Raw genomic sequence first — 5,992 nt, forward strand, 5'->3', positions numbered from 1 at the left:
AGGTCCCTAGTCCCATAATGGAAGCTGATGTGGGCTGATGTGCAAGATAGTGTGCATTATACACTGATCTTTATTTCATCTAAAATTGTTTGTAATTTTGGCAATTTCATCTAAATTGTCTATATTATTGTAAATGTTTATAGTCTAAATGGTTGTAATTGAATGTGTTTTGAGCCAGGTTGATCTTATTCCCATTCTAAAAGTAAACTTTTTTATGAGATTTTCAAAGCTTCTAAGAAGTGGGGAAGACAGCTGCCCTGTTTTTGTGGGTGTGTTATACGAGTGGCCGTAAGCACAGCGAGCATCTGCATCTTCTGTTGCACATGCTTTATTTCACATAATACACTCATGGCCATAAAGCTGTAGCTCAAGCTCCATGTAGACATCACATGTACATGCACACACATGCATGCACGTACACTCAGACACAAACACACTCGAACACGCACTCATACACAAAGCTTCACATGGTCACATATACACACACATACACACACGCGTATACGCACACACGCATGGTTCTGCGGTCACTGGTGGAAGACGTAGGAGCAGCAGCCTCGGTGCACCTCTCAGTGTGAATGTGGGGAGGGGAACAAGGAGGGTACGAGGGGCAGTCCTCCTGGCCTCTACAGTCTGCCTTTCACCTCCACAAAGAGGAGCTTATCCCACCTCCCTGCCCCCTCTCCTAGTCCTGCAACAGTGGCCAAGACCACAGCTTAATAAAAACCTGACTCCCCAAAATTCACTGCCAGGGAGCAGGACCTGAGGCAGTGGGGCTGTTCCACTGTGTGTGTGTGGGGGGGGGGTGCAGATGCAGATGACAATCCTGTGTCCCCCTGTCCTTTGACATAGCTTAAGGCCTGTCATGAAGATAATTTCTAGGATGAAATTCCTCACATAAATGGCATATTACTAGGAACATATCCCCTCATCCTTCGATTATATGATGCTGTAGATCAAATACATATAAAAAATAATAAAAGTTGAGGTTATGTGAATGTTTGGCCAGATAAGAAAATAGAATACATGTTATTTTCTTTGAATAATAACACATAATCATTGTGTTAAGCACCTTAGGGTTTTGGCCTCCAAATAAGAAGTTCTATAAATATAAAAACTATTATTATTATTAACAAAAGGAACAACAATACTACTATTACGAATAATTATAATAATGACACTATAATATGTTATATGGGATGGGCCCCATGATGGTGCTTACTCAATAATGCATGTGAAAGTCAATGCATGTGAAAGTCATGGTTCTTAAGCAGTCAGAAGCCATTTGTGTAGGTCTCTTCTATGCAGCCTTTCAGGCAGCTGCTTTCAAATTGGTCTATGGCTGCGAGGACCAGCTATCACAAGGGTCTAAGCCCCTCCACCTGCAAGTGGGTTCGTGTTCCCGCTCCAGGGATTCGACTGGTGAGAGAACAGACTAATTTGACATGTTCATTCACACACTGGTTGTTCTGGGAACAGTTTCATCACTTATTAGTTAGAGAGAAACCTCCGTGCTTAAAGATCCATTGAGATGTTTTGACACGCTGCCAGAAGGTGGTGTCATAATGGTGGGAGATGAAGATCTTTCAGCCATGCCTGTAGAGCTAATGTTTGGCAAGAAGGACATGCCTGTAATTCATGTTTTGGTTTCTTTCCACGGGGTACGTCAATCCTGTAGTCAATTGCTGCAGTATGGTCACTGTTTCATCTTTTAAAGTGGTCAGGGAAATGTAAGAATAGAAAATCAGTCTCTTAATCATTGTTTCCGAGCATACTGAGCTGAGCAGACGAAATCATGTGTTTTAATAAAATAAATACAATTCAAATGGGAGAGACTAATATGAATGTTTTCATGGTGTTGATTGGTTGTTAAACTTCCAACACTGCCCATACTATAATAATTCTTTTGGCTTGCATGGACCTAAACACACCCACGCACATCCACACCCATACACACCCACACACACACAAACACACACACACCCATACATACCCACACATACAAACACACACACACACACACACCCACACACTTCATTTCAGTATAGATATATGTTTAAGTCGGAGTCAGTTAATCTCCCCTCTCCCCAGTGTTATTCTTGAGCTGGCACTGGGTGATTTAGACCAGAGTTTCGACTGTAAGTCACTGACCCAAGAGGCATCTGGATGGCCCGTCTACAGTGGCGTGCCAACACACTTTATGAACGGCATTTTCTTCCTTCTGTGCCTATGGACTTTTGCTTGCAGTCCAGGATGTAACATAATGTGTACAATGCATCAAATCATGTCTACAGCAGAGATGTTGTTATAAGAAGCCTGAACCATGTGTGCCAGGGACCTCTGTATACTACTGCCAAGGTGGTTACCCGCCACTAGTTTAGAGGACTGTTTTATTGTCACAGCCTTATTACCGGCAAAGAATAAAACATATCACCTTTCTTTTTAAGGAAATACTGTATTGCATGCTAGGAAATTATATGATGGAATTTAATGGAATATAATGATTGGAATAAAAACACTGGAGACTTGCACAAGCAGACACACACTCAAACACTCACATGCATATGCTTATTATGTATTGAGTGCATCAGGGACGATGCATGCTTCAGTTTGTATTTTGGGTCCCATCTATCAATATGCACCTACTAGTTGCATGTGGTACTGGAAACTGCTCACATCTGGATAGTGTCCAGCTGTCAGTGTTTACAGGATGTTTTCTCTCTAGTGCTCCCACAGGAGCCTGCAGAGCTGGCCTAGACCAGTTAGTACTGGTGTGATCAAAAGAACATTCATATACAGGAGCATGTGCGCTGAAGAGGGTGCAGGAGCAGGCATAAGAGTGGGTACAGTCTCGTGCCAACCACAGCTCACTACTGCGCATGGGGTCCCTTCTTAGCTTAATTTTAGCAGGATCTGAATGATGGTGTGTGCATGCAAGCATGAATACCAGTTAAGGTGGATTGGATGTTGTATGTGAACTCAGCCATTACTGTTTGCTTTAAAAGTAAAGAGCATGATATACTAATACATATGCAGAATGCTAATACCTTACATTTGTTTCAACCAATATCAGATCCTGACACAAGAAAACAAAGATTTTAAATCATGTAAAAATTATGAAAACAAATATGTCTAAGCAGTGTGCAGTGAGCAAATTCCAATACTCTGCTCTCTCCACACTCAGATTCAGTCTCTCAGGCATATGACTGTTGATTTTGGCTTAACTTCCCTCATCAAAATAACCGTATTCATTAGGCCTTGTGATGGGATCTGATGCTGTCTTGGGTCCTGTGCTGGAAGCAGATCAGTCAAGACCATTCCCGCGTGCTCTTCAGGTGGGCCGGATAGCGGGCCATGTCGCTCCATCATGTTCCAGCCTCAGCAACGGAAGTGCTCGCTCGCTCAACCCTTGTGCCTCAACATCCACGTGCAAGAAAAGTCTTTAAATAAATGTGCAAACAGACGAGCGTGAAAGAGGCTGTCATTTCAGATGCAGGTTTCTCCACATCCTGACATGATTGGCAGTGTAAGCGAAATCTTGAAGTGATTTTACACAGTAGCGTTCTCTTTTTTTTTTGTTCCACAAAGCGTGAAAGGTGGCATGTGATGAAGAATAACCTTGAATGAGTAAAGAAGCAGCGGTCTTTAACTCGAGAAAGTCTAACACAGAAATCTATACATCCTATGATTGTGTAAACTATTAAATTAGTGTAAGAGATTTACAACAAATTATCAACTTAAAAAAAAAAAAACCTGTCATTAGCCTAATTTTAAACAAGCACTTTCTGAAATGGGAGGGAAAAGTCTTGTCTTTTAATAACACAAGCTTAAGTAAAAGTTTATGTTTTCAGTGGAAGATTAAAATAAACGGCCTATGTAAACTACACCGGTATTCCTTGCTCTTATCCGGATAGGGGAATGGGCCGTATGGCCCGTGGCCTCACACACAACCCGTTCTCTTGTGACGTCATTCGAGGACTGTAAACAGCTCAGCTGGATGGCTGCTTTAAAGACAGCCTGGTTTGGGACAAGGGCCGGAGGAGACGGCGTGTCCCTGCTGAACGGCACGTTCTTCTCACTCCAACTCTGTTTGCTTTTGTGAGTGAGGTTAAGAGCTCCTAATGACCAAGGCCATTACGCATTTAAGGCAACAAGTTGAGATTTAATCTAAATCAGTGTCCTCCCTTAAGTAATTTGCCTCCCTGTTCTTGGATGACATGACACTATCTGACGATAAAGGTTCACAACTTGAATTTACTATTTAAAAATACAGTTTTTTAAACTCTAGCATGAGGAACTAACGTGACTCCTCACCGACTATGTAGGCTCAAAAAAAATACTTAAATGCAAGAATGACTATGCATTCAGGGGGACAAATAGACATGTCTAAGTAAGCATTAAAATTTGACACAATGAAATTTATAGTAAAAGCAGGTTAAATAATTGAATCTACAGTAGTTTACATTCGAATTATACATTGCTCCTTTAGATTCTTTATGGTCAAATTGAATTGTGATGAGGTAGTAATTACTGTGGAAATACATATGCATGGAGCCATCATCTCCGAACCTCTCATGCTGCGATCATCTTCGAGCCTCCCAAGGTGAGTCCCCAACCAGTGCAAGTTTTTGTGAACACACCAGTCTGGCAGTGGCTGAGAAGGACAAACAGTGGTAGAGAGACATATGCCCTCAGCGGGTGAGAAGCTACTGTCAGAGAAAGGGGGTCAGGGAGGTCAGCAGAAGAGGAGAAATAACCCTATGTCTGTTCTCTAGCTCTCTCTCACCTTCATCTCCGTTCCTACTAGATATTTCTTTAAAGTCATGATCCATGTGCTTGGCAGCAGGTCCCACTCCCCGACCTGTGATCAGATGACTGTGACTTTCCCATATAAACACTAGCAGTGCGTTCCAGTAAACATCAGTTTTCATGGTTTCCTATGGGTGGAAATAGGCATGGAGAATGGATGCATTGACTTTCAGATTGTTATATGTGTTTGGGTGTATTGTCTCCATTCAGCCAAACCTGAGCAGTTTTTTATTTTACAGTACTGGTTGTCCATGAAGACCCACACAGCAGAGGACCTACAAGAAAGAAAGACAGAAAGAAAGAAATCAAAGAAACAAAGAAAGGAACAAAGAAAGAAAAAAGTTCAAAGTTTTTTTCTATCTCTTCCTTCCTTAAATTATCATGGCAGTTTCACAGAGAAACCCAGACCAGAATCAACACCAGAGCACATTTTGCATCTGTGCTATGCACAGTGCACCATGAGAGGCAGCTCACTCGCCTACGTGTTGATATTGGCCTTTGTTTTCACTTTTCGGTCACGAAATGGACGTTACTCGTTTGTCCTCAGTCCCAGTGGCTTCAGCTGCTCAGCCCAGCATGGGGGGTTGTTTCTCTCACCCTTTGATGTGCCCACCCAATGGCGGCGCACCATGACACTGTGACGGGCGCCGCAATTGGCTGTGTCCTCTGCTTGCTCCTCCTTAGGGGATGAGAGGGCTCCGAGGTGGCCTCCGTTTCCACAACGACCCCCGCAGCTCAGACTGGTTGGGTCCTCTCTGGCTCATTGAGTCACAGTCATGAGGAGAACTGCAAAGGGGCCTGCATGTATACTACCTATGAAGATTCTGTTTCTTCAGACAGAGAGGGAGAGAGAGAGATCAAAGGAAGTTCAGGCGGAGTCTCTAAAGCTATCCAGCAGATTTGGCATCGTTATTAAGATCTTCCACCGTGAAGGTGAGAGTAACTAGATACATATGAACGACGCGCTATTTTCCATTTGCATGTCTTGCAAAGACAGGAAAACATTTGATCCTGGTCATATGGGGGCCACAAACACAGTCCAAAAGCAATCAGTCAATGCTCCTTATAGGTCAACTCCAGTTTGCAACAGTGATTAGAAAAAAAATGTTCTGTAGGTTTTTAGGATTAAATATAAAAGCAATATTAAATAAACTAAATACATTCTAATATAAATAAAATTAAA

General features: G+C 42.4%; 1 long non-coding RNA gene across 1 annotated transcript; it reads right to left on the minus strand.

Annotated features, from left to right (window-relative positions):
• Positions 1–4,793: 4,793 nt before the first annotated feature.
• On the minus strand, positions 4,794–5,631 carry LOC113574312. Its single transcript, XR_003410312.2, has 3 exons — positions 5,407–5,631; positions 5,026–5,084; positions 4,794–4,937 (listed from the first exon to the last, which is right to left on the minus strand). It is a non-coding gene; the product is annotated as an uncharacterized LOC113574312 (long non-coding RNA).
• Positions 5,632–5,992: the final 361 nt, after the last annotated feature.

This window comes from Electrophorus electricus, chromosome 14, assembly GCF_013358815.1.
Source record: "Electrophorus electricus isolate fEleEle1 chromosome 14, fEleEle1.pri, whole genome shotgun sequence".
In the NCBI taxonomy this organism is placed as follows: Eukaryota; Metazoa; Chordata; class Actinopteri; order Gymnotiformes; family Gymnotidae; genus Electrophorus; species Electrophorus electricus.